The sequence below is a fragment of the Phyllobates terribilis genome, unplaced genomic scaffold (assembly GCF_046119375.1).
Source record: "Phyllobates terribilis strain yellow unplaced genomic scaffold, ASM4611937v1 Scaffold_5__5_contigs__length_657084704, whole genome shotgun sequence".
Lineage (NCBI taxonomy): Eukaryota > Metazoa > Chordata > Amphibia > Anura > Dendrobatidae > Phyllobates > Phyllobates terribilis.
The window spans coordinates 225,568,197-225,586,020 of record NW_027362765.1 but is presented as its reverse complement, the minus strand read 5'-3'; the positions used below and the strand labels follow the sequence as shown (position 1 = coordinate 225,586,020).

The 17,824-nt window shown below is 48.9% G+C and overlaps 1 long non-coding RNA gene across 1 annotated transcript in view; it reads right to left on the bottom strand.

The window, feature by feature from the left end:
- LOC141271065 (uncharacterized) overlaps window positions 1-14,012 on the bottom strand; it is a 91,281-nt gene extending 77,269 nt beyond the window's left edge. Inside the window, exons 1-2 of the long non-coding RNA XR_012321817.1 lie at window positions 13,901-14,012; window positions 251-331 (exon numbers count right to left, since the gene is read on the bottom strand). This is a non-coding gene — a long non-coding RNA (uncharacterized lncRNA). The remainder of the gene's footprint in view (window positions 1-250; window positions 332-13,900) is intronic.
- Between the last annotated feature and the right edge of the window lie 3,812 nt (window positions 14,013-17,824).

Genomic DNA, 17,824 nt, shown 5'->3' with positions numbered 1-17,824 from the left:
AAAACAGCTGATCAGTGGGGGTGCTAGGTGTCAGACCCCCACCAATCTGATATTGATGACCTATCTTACAAATTGGTCATCAATATCATAAGCTTGGATAACCTCTGTAATAGAATACAGTGTAGCGATAGAATGACATGTTTTGTTCCTATAACATTACATATATCTAATTACAGGCAATAGTTAGAGCTAGTGACAAAAACAAGACAATTTTAAGTTTTCTAAGAAGGCCATTAAGCTTTGGACATACCACTTGTGCACCAGGGAATCTAATTCGCTCTTCCACAGGTCCAGTCCAATTAAGAGTGTAAAAGCAAATTCCCATTGATATCTATAATATAAAACAGTAGTATTTCAGCCATAACCACGATGTGACAAGGTCAGGGTCTCCTACGACTCCCTGCCCTATATTGTGTTTCATGTCCTCTGAAGATTCTCCTCCAATATAGGACACTGGCATCCTATAACTTGCATCTGCCACATCTAGAACTTGCTTCTCAGAGGCAGAAACACTAATAGTGAGCCATAAACTGATCAATTCTTTTGGAATCTTTGGAAACCTGAAGTAGTTAAAAAAAATCCAAAAGTCTGAACATATGTACAGCAAGTCGCATTTTATTACTTAGAAATGCCGATGCTCATTTCTGGGCGCTTTTTCAGGCAGATTTGAGCGCGGACCAGCCTTATAAAGACGTTGTGAGAACATATCCTTAGAGTTCACATGTTGACAAATGATGTTGTTTTATGAGTTTGAACACAAAAAGCAGTAAAAGCCATGATAAAAAAAAAATCACTATATTGGTGTATAGTATACAGTGAATGATGTTCAGGCATAAGGGGTCACTGTGACTATTACCCAAGGGCCCACAATATATTAGTCGGCCTCGCTTTGAAATATTTAGGCTGTGTGCCCACGATGCGTTTTTCATGCGTTTCCGCTGCGGAATTTCCGCAGCGGAAACGCATCAAAAACGCATGGTAATCTGCACCCCATGGTCCCCAATGGCATTCCGCAATGTCAATGCCCATGCTGCGGATTTTTCCACAGCGTTTCTGCAGCGCTCATAAATCCGCAGCATGTTCATTAATTTTGCGGAAGCACATCGGAATGGCCGCCATTGACTTGCATTGAGACGCATAATATCCTTGTCTGTACATTTGTACACGCGGATAATATGCGTTTCAATGTGCGGATGGTACCCAGTTCTGGAGGAGAGGAGACTCTCATCCAGACCTGGGTACCATTGTACCTGTAAAAAAAATAATAAAATAAAAAATAAAGTTTATATTCACCTGTCCGGCGGCCCCTGCAGCGCTTCTCCTTCCAGGACCTGAGATGACGTCGCGGTCATGTGACCGCAGGCTGTCTCGCGATATGCCGGCAACCCAGAAGGAGCGCGACAACACACGCGGCAGCACACGCGGCGGGGGATCGGTAAGTATAGCTTTATTTTTACGGTCACACTATATAAATCGATGCCATTTGCATGGATTTATATAGTGTGACCTAGTTGTCAAGCACTTTCCAAGTGATGCTAATCGCCTGGAAAGTGCTTGTCAGTCCGCATGCGGAAACGCATGCATAAACGCATGTGAATACGCATGTGAATACGCGTGTATTCTGCAGGAAAAACGCATGCACAATCTGCATGCGTTTTTTCTGGCAAGGGAGATGCAGAAACGCTGCAGAAATTTTCTGCTTCATTTCTGCATCGTGGGCACATAGCCTTACTCAGTACAATGCAATTTGATAAGTGATTTCCATTCCTCATTTCTATCATATAGTAATATAATATGTAAGAGAGCAGTACAGTAAATGCTAAATGAAGAACAAGGTGTAGGTTTGGAAATAGAACAAGCTGTAATTGTCCCTATCTGGCTCTTTAGCAAAATAGTTTCCCATTCTAAACAGCGTCGTTAAAAAGAATATATCATAGAAACATTGTTTTTGTTTAATGAGCCTTGAAACGCATTGTCGTGTCACAATGTTCAATGTTAAAGCAAATAAAAGCGCCAGACCTATGCTGTTCATGAGCAACTTTATTGCTTTTGAATCCCTGCCTGCAGGGATCCATTTTGTCTCTTTGAAAGCTTTCTGCTATTTCCTATACAATACACAACCGTTGAGCATTAGTGGATGATCTCTCCGGGTCAATGTAAGAAAAATATTCAGTATGGCCATAGATCAGTGTATAAACAGAAATCCATAACACTGAAAACTTCTCGCAAAAGCATATTGTAGAACGTGGACATGTTGTTGACGCGCCCCTGGGCCTACTTGGTGTAGCGTTGCGCACGCGGGGACTACCCGGAGCCGGGCCTGTTGGGGGTAGTAGTCTCGTGGCGGTGACCCGGTCCGTGCCCAGGGAGTCAAACTGTGTGGCTGAGTATTAGCAGTAGATGTTGGACGACTACGCCACCCGTTGAATGCAGCTATGGAGCTGCCGCTGCAGGGCAGACCGCTGAGGCCGGTGGAAGGATTGTGCAGCGTGGATGGTATAACCCCCAACGGGAGGGGTATGGCCTCAGGGCAGCCGACGTGGATGATGGGGGTAGCAGGAACCACTCAGAGACGATGCGGTGTAGTTCAGGGTCTTTACTGGTGACAAAAATAGACCCTCTCGGAGTACTGGCTAGCGGTCGGGGCCTGGTCAGTCCTTGAACAGATGGGATCTCCCCTGGCCAGGCGGAGTTGTAGGCCTCCCCAACTAATTGTACTCTACTGGCTACCTTGCTAGAGGCGGGTAAAAGTAGCCCACGTCCCTGAGTGTACCGTGTGGTGCTCACCCGTATGGCCGGTGACTCGGGGCCTTCTAGTGGCTTCCGCTCCACGACGGCGGTGCTGGTCCCACGCGTGTGACCGTGCCTTCGGGTTTCTTGGCCAGAGGACCTGAAATCCCCTGCCGGTCGGTTTCTGCTGCTGGGTAAGGATTAGTCCCCACAGCCTCGGACTCCGGGTCCGGTGGTAACTCTTCAATCAGGGCGAGCTCTACAGCTGCCAGCCCCTGATTCCTTTTAGCACGACTTCCCCAGAGCTCCTGATCTCTCTTTCCTATAGCTGCTTCTCCTCTTCTTAACCCCCTAACCCTGCCTCAGCCCCAGTTTTATATAGGGGAAGTTCTTCCCCTCCCAGGACTGGGCAGGAGGTGTGGCATGCATAGGATTCCTGACCAAGAGACCTCCCACCTGCTCTCAGACATAATATTGCTATTACTGTGGAAACCAGACCCCTGGGGTGCCACATTCCCCCCTAGTGAAATTTAGTACTCCGGGACTAAACATACTTTTGTAAACATAACAAGGTATAAACAATAACGTTCTGGTAGAGGCAACACATAAGGTGGTCACGGCGTGTCCGCAACCGGGTGTAACTTTTGAGGAAAACAAAGGTGTCCATTTCACCAAAACAGGGAGACGTAACCAGGTAGGGGTCTGTCCTGCCCCGAGTCCTTATCAGTCTTTTAGTCCGTCCTGGGTTACGCTCCAACTATATGCACAAAGGATTCCCGGTAAATCCACCAAAGACTCCTACAAATAACTAGAAACACATAATTATACACAAGCAACAATAAACAGGTAAACATTAATAAAATAGCTTGAACATTTAGATCCTCGACCGTATGGGCAACTGGCCTCTAGTGACCCTAGTGCACCTACGGAGCTGGCTGACTGGTCCTGAGCTACAGGGTATAGGAGCTGTCAAGGGTAAACTGGGCAGCCGTCTACGGACTCTTTGGCTCACTAGGGGTATGGCAGGCTCACTATAAGCAGAGGGTTGATTCTCCCGGTCTGCTTGTGTGGGGTCTTCTGCCTCCTGGACCGGCTGTTCTTCCAGCTCTACCTGTGTCTCCGTAGGCACTTGGGATGCTGGTTGGAGGAACGTGAGGACGGGTACCACAACAGCACCATTGACTTGAGTCCAAGACCGAGGGAAGTCTCCGAGCACAGTACTAACCATATCTTCCCTTTCCTCTACGGGTCGAGGGTCTTCTTGTTCCTCTTCAGGGTTCCGTAGCTGTTCGGGACACTTCTTCAGGTGATCCCGGGATACAATGGCTGTGGTTTCCCCTCCGTCTTTACTGATTGTACAGATCTTTGGGTTGTCGTGGCTTGAGGGCAGTACGGTGTACGGGTCCTTCTCCCACTGGTCGTCCAACTTGTGGAGCCGTCTTTTCCTCTTCAAGACCTGCTCTCCGGGCACCAGGGGAACAGCGGGAGCATACTGGTTGTAAGTTTTCTCTTGTCTTTCCCTAGCTTGACAGAGACTTCGCTCCACGCTCTCCTGTACTTTTCGGTACTGCTGCTGCCTCTCTGTGTCCCAGTCTGCTTCTGGTGAAGTGTCCTCGGGTGTCAGGACTCCCATCTCCAGATCAACAGGAAGCTTACCAGGTCTTGCCCTCATTAGGTAAGCCGGGGTACAGTTGGTGGAACCTACAGGGATGTGGTTGTATAGGTCCACCAGGTCGGGCAGCTTTTCAGGCCACAGACTACGTTCTTCCAGGGGCAATGTTTTCAGAAGATCTATCACCACCTGGTTCATTTTCTCACAAAGTCCATTAGTTTGCGGGTGATAGGGTGTTGTTCTTATCTTCCGGCAGCCATACAGGGTGCAGAACTCCTGGAAGACTTCCGCTTCAAAGGCAGGCCCCTGGTCCGTCAGCACCTGCTCCGGGTATCCGTGCGGACGGCAGAAGTGCTGCTGGAAGGCTCTAGCTGCTGTTTGAGCCGTTAAGTCCTTGACGGGGACGACAACCAAGAACCGGGAGTAGTGATCCACGATGGTTAACGCGTAGACGTAGCCACTTCTGCTTGGGGTCAGTTTTACATGATCCAAGGCTACCAGTTCCAACGGCTGTCTGGTAATGATGGACTGCAGGGGAGTCTTCTGGCTGGCACGGTCCCTCCTTCTTAGGTTGCATGGGCCACAGTCTCTGCACCACCTCTCGATGGTTCCTCTCATGCCTACCCAATGGAACCGCCCGCGCAGCAGGAACTCCAGCTTCTTCCATCCGAAGTGCCCAGCTCCGTCGTGGTATGCCTCCATCACCGTAGCTGCGTCTCTTCTTGGCACCACTACTTTCCAGATTAGTTCATGCGTCCGGGAGTTAACCATTCTGCGGCACAACTTCCCCTTGTAAAGGAACAGTCGACTCTTCTCAGCCCACAGTTGCTTGGCTTCCTCCGGAGCGTCTGGGTCAAGGCGTGCATCTGGCCGAGTCAGCATCTCCTTTACCAGTCGGACGGCAGGGTCACTGTCTTGCGTCTCCGCCCAGTTGTAATGAGGTAATGGGTTGAACGTAGCGGATTGCTTACTCCTTACACGGTGGGAATACTGGATAGTCCCATGACGGTGGAACGCGGGGAGTTCAACTTCTTCTAGTTCCTCTGAATCTTCCCCTACGTCCGGTAGGTTCGGCATCCTGGACAGGGCGTCCGCGTTGGTATTGGAGCGTCCTGCCCGGTATTTGATTGTAAACTCATAGTTGGACAAGCGGGCCATCCATCTCTGCTCTAGGGCACCGAGTCTTGCAGTGTCCAGGTGTGTCAACGGGTTGTTATCCGTGTACACGGTGAACCGGGAAGCAGCGAGGTAGTGCTTAAAGCGTTCGGTGACTGCCCACACCACTGCCAGGAACTCTAGCTTAAATGAGCTGTAATTCTCAGGGTTTCTTTCGGTGGGTCGCAGTTTTCGGCTGGCGTAAGCAATTACCCGTTCCTTCCCCTGCTGGATCTGGGACAGTACGGCTCCTAGCCCGATGTTACTGGCGTCGGTGTAGAGGATAAAGGGCTGGCTATAATCAGGGTACGCCAGGATTTCATCCCCCGTGAGGGCCATCTTCAGCTGGCGGAAGGACTCTTCTTCCAGCTTCTCCCATCTGAAGGGTGGCTTCTGGTTCTTGGCCTTCCTGGACTGGCCTATCAGGAGGTCCTGCATAGGAGCTGCCTTTTTGGTGAAACCGGGAATGAACCTTCGGTAGTAGCCTACCAACCCGAGGAACTGCCTCACTTCCTTTACGCTGGAGGGGCTTGGCCATTCCTTAATTGCGGTGATCTTATCAGGGTCGGGAGCCACTCCGTCAGCACTCACCACGTGTCCCAGGTACTGCACCTTTGGCTTCAGGAGGTGACACTTGGAGGGTTTCACCTTTAGGCCGTAACTTGCCAGAGCTTCGAACACTTCCGCCAGGTGTTTCAGGTGGTCCTCGTAGGTCTTGGAATAGACGATGACATCGTCCAGGTATAACAGGACCGTCTCAAAGTTTCGGTGTCCCAGACAGCATTCCATCAATCGCTGGAAGGTTCCTGGTGCGTTGCAGAGTCCGAACGGCATGCAGGTAAACTCGCTAAGTCCCATCGGGGTGGTGAATGCGGTCTTCTCCCGGTCCGCCTCTGCTACAGGAACCTGCCAGTACCCGCTAGTGAGATCCAAGGTGGAGAAGAAGTTAGCAGATTTTAAAGCAGCCAAAGACTCCTCTATTCTTGGTAAGGGGTACGCATCTTTGTGTGTGATACGGTTAATTTTCCGGTAATCTACACACATTCTCATGGTGTTGTCTTTCTTTTTGACCAAGACTAGTGGAGCTGCCCAGGGGCTACAGCTATCCCTGATTACCCCAGCCTCCTTCATGTCTCTAAGCATCCCCTTGGCGTGTTGGTAGTGTGCAGGGGGTACGGGTCGATACCTCTCTTTTATGGGAGGATGGTCTCCCGTGGGGATGTGGTGTTCTACCCCATTGACTCGCCCGAAGTCCAACGGGTGTTTACTAAACACTCTCTCGTACTCTGGAACCACCCGGTAGACTCCCTGTTTCTGGTGGGAGGGAGTGGAGTCAGTACCCAAATGTAGTTGCTGACACCAATCCTCCATTATTTTCGTAGAGCCGTTACCTTCCTCCGGGTGAGATGGAGGCAAGGGTTCCACAGACTGTATAGAATTTTGGTTGATAGTATATAATTTGGCTAGCGTAGCATACCGGGGCAGGTATACTTCCCTTTTCCCGATATTTATTATACGAACGGGCACCCTCCCATGGCGTACATCAACTACCCCCCGTGCTGTCAAAATGGTGGGCCTACTGTCTGAGTAGACTGGTTCTACCATAGCCTGGTAATCTCTACCTCTCAGACCAATAGCTGCCCGGCACCAAATCATCATTTCACTTTTCGGGGGCATGGCAATAGGGAAAGGGTCACACATTCTTACGCTACCAATCTCACCACCGGAGAGTTCCACCTGTTGCCGTCGCATCAGTGCCCGGATCTCTTTCTGGAGCACTCGCTGCTGGCCGGAGCTGGCGTTCTTGGCAACCTGCTGTAAAATGAAAATCACCTCTGCAAGACAATTTTCAATCACATTAGTTCCTAGAGTTATCTTTGGGTGACTCTCGCGCTTGTCAATGTCTACAATGATCAGTCCCTGTGCTGCCAGTTCGACTCTACCGATTTTAATGGTCATTTCTTTAAATCCGATCTGTGGCACGGGCTGACCATTACTGGCGATGATACTCAAGTCGTCGTCTGGATGGCGGGTTATATCCGAGTCATTCCAGTACTGCTTAAAGAGCACGTACGGGATGGTGGTGACCTGTGACCCGGTGTCCAGTAGGGCACTCATAGGGATGCCATCCAGTACCACAGGCAAGACTGGACGTCCTCCCACATATTTGTCGCGCCAGTTCGATGGGCCTGGTGATCTTTTTCCTGGGGGTTGGCCCTCTACCCCAGGTTGTGCCAGTTTAAAGGACAGTACCTTGCCATATGTCCGGGTTGATTGCAGCGGCGGCAGATAGGTTGTCCGTCCTCGTTGTACCGGTCGCTGGGTCTTCCTCTGGCCGGTGGGGTCCTCCTTGGTCGACGCCACGGGATGTCCTCCGGTCCGGATGCCAGCTGGATCTTCCCTGGAGTGGAAACCTGTAAAGACTGCACAGTTCGGGTTAGCGCAGCAACGCTTTTAGCTAGCTCTTGGACCTGATGGTGCAGGTCCGGAGCCGGGTCATTGTTCAAAGCCTGCGCATCAGCCCCCACAGGCCCTGCCGACAAGGGCGCCGCCTCCTGGTGGTAAGTGATAGCTGGGCGCCTGTGGGTCACAACGCCACCCGGTGTCGGTTCTCGGAGCACCCGGATGGCTCTGTCCTTGAACTGTGCAAAGTCCAGATGAGGATCCTGTAAGGCTATGGCCCGCAACTGGGTTCGGTGGACATTGCAATATAGTCCCTCTATAAATTGCTCGGTCAACAGCCTGTCCTCGTTTCCCACGCTGTCAGGGTCGGTCTGCTTAATGGCTCTCAGGGCCTCTTGTAGGTTTAGTGCATAGTCCCTTATACTCTCATGTGCTCGCTGCTTGCACCCATAGAATCTAAGCTTAATCTCGGCTGAGGTGCGGGTATCAAAGGTGTCCCTCAGCCGGGTTAGTATCCCTGCGACAGTCCTCCTCCCAGGTGGCCAGGACTTTACCTCCCTTTGGGCTGCCCCGGTTAGTTGGGCCACCAAGATGCTCACTTTTTGCTCTTCTGTGAGGGGTACACCTGGAAGAGGCTATCCAGCTTTTCTTTAAAGTCATTCAGGGTATGTGACTCCCCTGAGTACTGGGGTAGCCAGGCTGCTCCCGGGATATAGGGCATGGTGAAAGGCATGACTGCAGCAGCGGTGGTGCTGGCGGGGGTTGAGGCAGTGAAGCTCTCCTCCGTATCCGACATCTTTCTCCCCCCCTAGTGGACCGTGGCCTACCTTGCGATGATCCTCTTCCGTAGGCCGCGGCTCCGCAGCGGATCGTCAGGGTTGAGGACCTTCCGTCGCGCTCCTGTGACGTCGGCGTGTGCTGGGCTCCTTCCAGGACCTTACGCAACGTCCGGACGTGAGGCGGGGCTTCAGTTCTCGCGCGCTTTCGGAGTCCACGCCCCTCTTCTTCCCGCGCGGCGTCTTCAAGATGGCGTCCAACGGCGGGAAAACTCCACGGATGGCGGGAAGAAGGCAGAAGATGGCGCCGGATGGCGGGAATCTTCACCACTGGTAAGTTTGAACAGTCTTTTTCAGGCACGCAGTACCCGGTGGTTGCGGGCACGAAATCCTGCCGACTACGCCAAAAGTTGACGCGCCCCTGGGCCTACTTGGTGTAGCGTTGCGCACGCGGGGACTACCCGGAGCCGGGCCTGTTGGGGGTAGTAGTCTCGTGGCGGTGACCCGGTCCGTGCCCAGGGAGTCAAACTGTGTGGCTGAGTATTAGCAGTAGATGTTGGACGACTACGCCACCCGTTGAATGCAGCTATGGAGCTGCCGCTGCAGGGCAGACCGCTGAGGCCGGTGGAAGGATTGTGCAGCGTGGATGGTATAACCCCCAACGGGAGGGGTATGGCCTCAGGGCAGCCGACGTGGATGATGGGGGTAGCAGGAACCACTCAGAGACGATGCGGTGTAGTTCAGGGTCTTTACTGGTGACAAAAATAGACCCTCCCGGAGTACTGGCTAGCGGTCGGGGCCTGGTCAGTCCTTGAACAGATGGGATCTCCCCTGGCCAGGCGGAGTTGTAGGCCTCCCCAACTAATTGTACTCTACTGGCTACCTTGCTAGAGGCGGGTAAAAGTAGCCCACGTCCCTGAGTGTACCGTGTGGTGCTCACCCGTATGGCCGGTGACTCGGGGCCGTCTAGTGGCTTCCGCTCCACGACGGCGGTGCTGGTCCCACGCGTGTGACCGTGCCTTCGGGTTTTTTGGCCAGAGGACCTGAAATCCCCTGCCGGTCGGTTTCTGCTGCTGGGTAAGGATTAGTCCCCACAGCCTCGGACTCCGGGTCCGGTGGTAACTCTTCAATCAGGGCGAGCTCTACAGCTGCCAGCCCCTGATTCCTTTTAGCACGACTTCCCCAGAGCTCCTGATCTCTCTTTCCTATAGCTGCTTCTCCTCTTCTTAACCCCCTAACCCTGCCTCAGCCCCAGTTTTATATAGGGGAAGTTCTTCCCCTCCCAGGACTGGGCAGGAGGTGTGGCATGCATAGGATTCCTGACCAAGAGACCTCCCACCTGCTCTCAGACATAATATTGCTATTACTGTGGAAACCAGACCCCTGGGGTGCCACATTGTGATCACAAATGCGATAAAGATGGTTTGGGCGTCCTTCATACACAAGCGAAACCATTCAGGTGAAGTCTAGCTATTTTATAAATATTCAAACCAAAAAAAACAAACCTATATCTCAGGAGACAAAACAGACGCAGCTATCTGGCTAGGTGCTCCTCTTAGACACTTTGATAAATTTGGCGGCAACACCGGAACAAGCAAAACTAAGAGTAAACAGTTTCCTCGTAATAACCTTCGCCCTTAGGCTAAACAGTGTAAAAAATGCACCCAATTTATTAGCATGAGCTAGTTGTGTTAAAGCAAACCTGGCAGCAGGATTTTGGTAAGTAAACTATAGGCAGGGTCATGTTGGGGCTGCTGCATTGATTAATATCATACCTGAGGGGAGTAAATCCGTCTTGTGGTTCATGCGTAATCAGTGTTTGCAGTTTTGAGTTAATGATATGCTCATGCTCTGGGGTGGGATTGTAGGCAGCGTCTTATCCTAGTGCTCTAGGCCAGATCAGCAAGATAAAACCTGCTCACAGGCCCACCCTTAAAGGGAATCTGTCACCCCCCTGGGCGATATCAGACCCCTACTATGACCATACAGGGTATAGAAAAGTAAATCTATACATACCTGTATGGCCCATAGCAGAGGTCTGATTGCAGTAAAAAGCACTTTAGTCAATTTTTTTTTCCACACGCTTGGCATCCAGGGGACGCCAAGCAAACCCCTCCTATCTGCTTACTAGTCCCCTAAATCCCCGCCTCTCTGCTTAATTATCATATCCCCCTCCTCCCCCCCTGCACGTCACGGGGCCCTGTGACTTGCACTTGCACTGTGCTCCCTGACTACCGGGCATGCGCAAAGCGCCGCTCACATAGAGTGCGCTTTACTTCATCCCGGCCCCATCTACCTATGCTCTGCGCTGCAGGTTTCTATTGCGCAGGCGCCGGAAAGTGATAGTGACCCCCTGGCGCCTGCAATATAGAAACTTGCGGCGCAGAGCATTGATAGACGGGGCCGGGATGAAGCAAAGCGCACTCTATGTGAGCAGCGCTTTGCGCATGCCCAGAAGTCAGGGAGCACAGTGCACGTCACAGAGCCTGTCACAGGGCCCTTTGACATGCAAGGGAGGTGGGATATGATAATTAAGCAGAGAGGCGGGGATTTAGGGGAATAGTAAGCAGATAGGAGGGGTTTGCTTAGCGTCCCCCGGACGCCAAGCGTGTGGAAAAAAGAATTGATTAAAGTGCTTTTCTATGCAATCAGACCTCATACAGGTATGTATAGATTTACTTTTCTATACCCTGTATGGCCATAGTAGAGGTCTGATATCGCCCAGGGGGGTGACAGATTCCCTTTAAGCACAAGTATGTTCCTCATCATAGAGATAGCCAGACAGAGAGACAGATGGGGCGGGCCTGTGGGGAGGTCTCAACAGCAGCCAGCTTCAGTCTGCAGGGAGCCTACAGACTGGGAAGCAAGAGGACCGCTGCTCGTTTGTTCATTAATTAGTTATCCTCGCTACCCCACCTCCCCCAGTCTTGAGGCACGTGAGACATTAGGGGTGGGAGAGAATGTGTGAAAATAGGTGGACTTTTGCAGATTAAAAACGTGTGGAGTGCATCTGAAAAAAGCAGTATAGTTGTGGGTTTTAAGGGCACCAAGGAAAGACCTTGCCTACAGTCCGGCCCCGGAGCAATGGCATATCATTAACTCAAAACTGCAAACACTGATTACACAAAAACCACAAGACGGATTTCTTCACCTCAGGTATCATATTAATCAGTGCAGCAGCCCCAACATGACACTGCCTGTAGCTTACTTAGCAAAATCTAGCTGACAAGTTCACTTTAAATCAGGTGAATGTCAAAACTGCCTTGTTTAAATGTTCTAACTTTTACACAAAGTTAATAAATTTTCTCCTGTATTTTGTGTTTTTCTTTATCTGTTTTCTCTCTCCAGGACCATGAGATTGATGGTCTATCCTTCAAGGACACCGACAACTTCAGTTTTTTTTTCATGAAATGTATCTTTTGTTCCTTCTTCTGAGCTCCTCTCAGATAATTTATAATAATATGAAAGTTCAATGCAAATCCGGGCTCACATCACGTTTTTGACACATATCAGTGGCTGTGTAGTGTCTTCCATATGAAGTGCTGAAAAACGGGTTTTAGGCAGATCTTCTGAAGAGGTCACTGACTTTAATCAAGCAGACAGACTCACTTTGTGCTCTGGCCTCAGTTTTGGCTGTATAAGCCTTTTTCAGGTAGGTACAAAAATAAAGTCAACTGCATTTTTTAGCCTACTTGAGAAAGGTGGATACTGGTCAACATTAGGTCAGACAGAGCACAATGTGAATCTGTTTGCTTCATTAAAGTCAATGGCCCTGTCAGGGATCTGCTTAAATCTAGTTTCTCAGGGCTTGTGACTGAATCCCCGATGGAACCACTGAGGTGTGCCAAAAACATGATGTGCACCCAAACTTAAAGAAGCACTCCCATCAAAGTTTTTATCTTCAATATATTGCAGTCATCATATTACATAGCACTGTGTACTTACAATTGCTCATTTGCCCTTCTACCCAGCTAATTCTTCTCTTTTCTCTATGTAGAAACAGGAAGTCCCTTGTCTCTGCAGAAATCATTCCCTTCTTCAACTTCTGACCCAGCTGCTCCACTCCTCCCAGTCAGGGACTTTTGCAGTGACTTATGACTCATACAAGAAAAATGTACCTAATGTTTCTATATAGAGCTTTGAAGTATTTAGCTAGTCAGTTTTTAATCATGTGATGTCATAGACCTAATGGAAAACAGAAAAATTAGCCAGGAAGAAAGGCAAAATGAGCAATTGTAAGTACACAGTGACATATAGTATGATGGAATATATTAAGAGGATAAAAATTTAGATGTGAGTGCTTCTTTAAAGGGAACCTGTCATGTACTGTCATGTAAAAAAATGTTATTAAACTGTAGATATGGGGTCAATCTTCAGGTTAATAGTGTTCTGGAGCAGCTGCACGGCACCCGCACTGAGCACCCCATTGCCAGAAGGAAATTACCTTTATTCTTCCTGGCAGTCTCTGGCTCTCAGTCATAGGGGTGCAGCCAGCGTGCCTTCAGTCACTGCTCAATACATAGTGAGCCAGCTGTAAGTCAATGTGGGGGAGTGGTTTCAATAAAATCTTAAATTCCCAACAGGCGAAGATAGAGAGGAATTTCACCTTTTAGCACGACAACGACCCTAAGCATTCCTGCATATCAACAAAAAAAATGGCTGCGTCAGAAAAAGATCAAAGTTTTGGAATGGCCCAGGTAGAACCCAGACCTGAGTACAATTGAAAATCTGTGGGTTGACCTGAAGAGGGCGCTACACAGGAGATGCCCTCACAGTCTGACAGATTTGAGCGTTACTAGAAGGAAAAGTGTGCCATGTTGATAAACTTCTATCCAAAATCAGTGAATGCTGTCATAAACTCAGAGTACTTCAACAAAGTATTAGTTTAAGGGTATGCTTATTTATACAACCACATTATTTTAGTTCTTTAATTTTCACCCAAAAAGATTTCAGTTTATTTTTCAATGGAACTGTACAGATTATGTATGACTTTAAAGGTTGAAAAAGTTCTGAAATGACTATTGGTATGATTTTTATCAAATAACTAAAACCTGGTATTTTAACAAGGGAGTGTGTAGACTTTTTATATCCACTGCAACTAGGATTCTTGCAAGTAGTAAGGCTCATCTTTCCTTACCTAACTTAAAGGACTTCTCCACTACTCAGACAACCCCTGCTCAATCCATATGTTTCCCCCGTGTAAAATAATAACACTTAAACTCACCTCTGATTCCAGCGCCGTTCCAGCGGTGTCGTCACTTGCTCTCCTGTGGATCGCGTGACATAACAATCAGCACTGGTTTCACTCTGCTCTCCTACAAACATATCGCATACATATCAGGAATAGCTCTTACTTCCTCTAGATGTACAGTGTGTGATTTGTCTGAAGGCGGGCAGAGTGAAGGGAGTGCTGATTGGCCGCAGGGATCGCAGGACATAACAATGGAATGGAGCCGGCATCGGAGAGGAGTATGAGTGTTATTTTACAAGGGGGAAACATATGGATTGAGAAGAGGTTGTCCAACTAGTGGACAACCCCTTTAAAGGGGTTAATGGGGTTGTCTTAAGTTTGGAAGTTATCCCCTATCCCTGGTCTTACCACAAGGAACTCCGCTAATGCCAAGACCTGAGGCTCTGAAAAGCCCCATGTGAATGAAATGGTGGTTGAAATAGGTCATTCAATCTTAATGGGGCCGAAGATATCCAGACGCAGCATTCGACTATCTTTGGAATTCCCATTTAGAATAAAAGGAGGTGTTTGTGCACATAATTGGCCACCGCTCCATTCACGCGGGGTCTTCAGAGACATGGTTCTTGGGATTGGTCCCATCGGTTGGACCCTCAGTGATAAGGAAGTTATTGAACATTGTGAGAGGACATTCTTTTTCTTCATTTTCAATTTATAAGGGACACCTGGCCCCCATCTCATGCAATGTGGCTTCCTAGGCAGGTGCCTACCCCTTGCCTCTTCCCTGCGGGTCAGAATGGATACTTAAACTCATCTACGGTTACGAAGCCTCATGCACAGCAAGTGCTATTCACTTTACCAGTCTTATTTTTAAATATTATGGTCAAATAATCAGTCTAGAGGCTCATTCAGAAGCAGGGGAGTAACGATCGCAGTCGCAGAGGGTGCGACCATGACCGGGCTTGTGCAGGAAGGGGCCCATCGACACCGGCGCCTTTTTCATATGGATGTGAGTCTGATTTCACACATTCAGCTGAAATGCAATTTTTCCCAGAAACCCGCAAGGTCCCTGCACTGCAATACACGCCACCAGCCAATCATAAGCTGGCACCTTCGTAGGCGTGCAAGTCACTGGCGGCGCAAGGCAGTGATGACATGCGCTGCCCGTCGCTTGCACGCTGAAGTCAGCTGCCAGCTTCTGCACCGTCTGCAAAAGAGAACGCCACGTGGGAGCAGAGGAAGGTGAGTAGAATTGTTCATTTTATTTTTTTATTTTGTATTTTTTTGTAAATTCTATATTTTAGAATGTTGTGGCAGGTAACAAACATACGCAAACATGATTGTTTATTTTTTATGCATTAAAGAGCAACGGCAGAATGGGACATATATACAGAATGGGTCCAAGATGGGGGACGTATAAACCAAGATAGGGGCATATATTTCAGGATGGCCCAGAATGGGAAACATATATAACAGGATGGGGACATAAATAACAGAAAGGGACCAGGATGGAGGACATATAAAGCAGGATGGGAGACATATACAGTATACCAGGATGGGAGACATATACAGTATACCAGGATGGGGGACATTAGTACAGGATGGAGGACATTACTACATATTGGGGGTGGGGGGACAACATGTATGTTCTTATAGGATTTAGAATGCTACAAGGGCCCATATGTAATGCCCCAAAGTTGTATGTGTATGTACCTTTAAGATGTAGCAGAGCCAGCAGCTACCTCATTATGTCTGCACAATGTTTATATTTCCCTTTGCAGATAATGTAGAGGATGGTTTATATATGCAGAGAGTGATGTACTTATTGTGTTCTGCTGTTAGATTACCAAGAGTTAATGAATTAGCCTGCTTTCCATATATGGCAATAAGGTCACATGGTCAGACCAAGGTCCTGAGCTTAGTGCAGTGTGAGCTCAGAGAGAGAAGGAGGCATCTTGTGGTGTCTGGTAGTCATGAGCGAGCACTAAAATGCTCGGGCCGGGCACATTGGAATACTCGGGTGCTCGATGCTCGGGTTGAGCACATTGGAATACTCGGGTGCTCGATGCTCGGGTCGAGCACATTGGAATACTCGGGTGCTCGATGCTCGGGTCGAGCACATTGGAATACTCGGGTGCTCGATGCTCGGGTCGAGCACATTGGAATACTCGGGTGCTCGACCCGAGCAGCGAGCCCAATGTAAGTCTATGGGAAACTCGAGCATTTTTCAGGCGGCTCCCACCGGCGGTCTGCAGAGGGCCTAAAAATTGTCTAAATCGATGGGAACAGTTCTCAAATGGCATGGGAACAACATGGGGAAGACCCCTGGAAGCATTTCTGACTCCCAGGTCACTTCTGTCAACAACATTGTCAGAGGTATTATGCCACTTTTACGGACTCACAATAAAACATACAGAAACGAAACCAAAATGCATTTTCTTGGGAAATATGTTAAGGAACATCCTTTCCAGGATAATGACTTGTATATAAAGCAAAGTAAATTACTAAAAACAAAAATGCTCCTCCACACCTTGGGCTATGTTCACACATAGCGTTTTTGATGCATTTTTGCACTTTTGCATTGCTTTCAACCGTGACAAATGCATTCACCAGGAAATGTCATTTTAACATTTTACAACCTTATCTGTCCATGTGGTGTGTGACACATCATCAGACACATCCTGTTTCATTTATGAAGGAGGGACTCTGAAAGTCACAAAGTCTATTTTTATAGGGCCATCAGGCGGCCTTTACTATTCTTAAAGGGCCAGCAGTCGGCCCTCACTATTCTTAGAGAGCCATCAGCTGGCTATGTTTTATTGTTCCCATTACTAAAGAGTGGGTCTCCTATACTGTTATTGCGTATGCAGTGAGCGGCAGGGCTGCCCAAAATTTGGACGCACCCCAATACCACTTTGAAAATTTGGACGTGGACGCACCCCAATACCCCTTTGAAGAGACTTAGAGGAGGGCCTCCTGAAAACAATGTTCCCATTATTAGGAAGTAGGTCTCCCATTGTGTTTGCCTATGCAGTGAATGCAAGGGTTGCCAAAAATTTGGAGGCACTCCAATGCCCCTTGGAAGAGACGTGGATGTCAGAGGGCCTTCTGAAAACAATGTTCCCATTATTACGAAGTGGGTCTCCCATTGTGTTTGCCTATGCAGTGAATGCAAGGGTTGCCAAAAATTTGGAGGCACTCCAATGCCCCTTAGAAGTGATGTGGAGGTCAGAGGGCCTCCTGAAAACAATGTTCCCATTATTAGGAAGTGGGTCTCCCTTTGTGTTTGCCTATGCACTGAATGCAAGGGTTACCAAAAATTTGGAGCCACTCCAATGCCCCTTGGAAGAGACGTAGAGGAGGGCCTACTGAAAAAAAATGTTCCCATTATTAGTACAGGGTCTCCCATTGTGTTTGCCTATGCAGTAAATGCAAGGGCTGCCAAAAATTGGGAGGCACTCCAATGCCCCTTGGAAGAGACGTGGAGGAAGGCCTCATAAAAAAATGTTCCTATTAGAAAGGAGCGGGTCTCCTATACTTGTAATGCCCATGCACTAAGTGTATGGGCTGACAAACATTTACCCCTGGGGGGTATACATGAACATACTGCATAAACAAATTTTTTTACGGACATCATAAACACCCTTTAAAAAAATTATGTGGGAGTTGCATCACGGACCACGGTCACTCTGGTGATATGGTGGTGGAGGATGAGGAGAAGGAGGAGGACAAGAGCAAATAGCCAAAATCAAGAAGCATATACCCATGTGTGGGTGTGAAGAGGTGCATGGGAATATACCTCCCAAAAAAAGACACTGGATTTGAGTTTATGTTACGCTGCTATTGTAGTGCACCTGTGGGTTCAGTCGCCACAGAGGTACTGCATCTCACCCAGAGGTGTGGTATCCCACTCTCAGGTAAGAAGGGAGTACTACCCGGGACCCACCCACCTGCATCCAA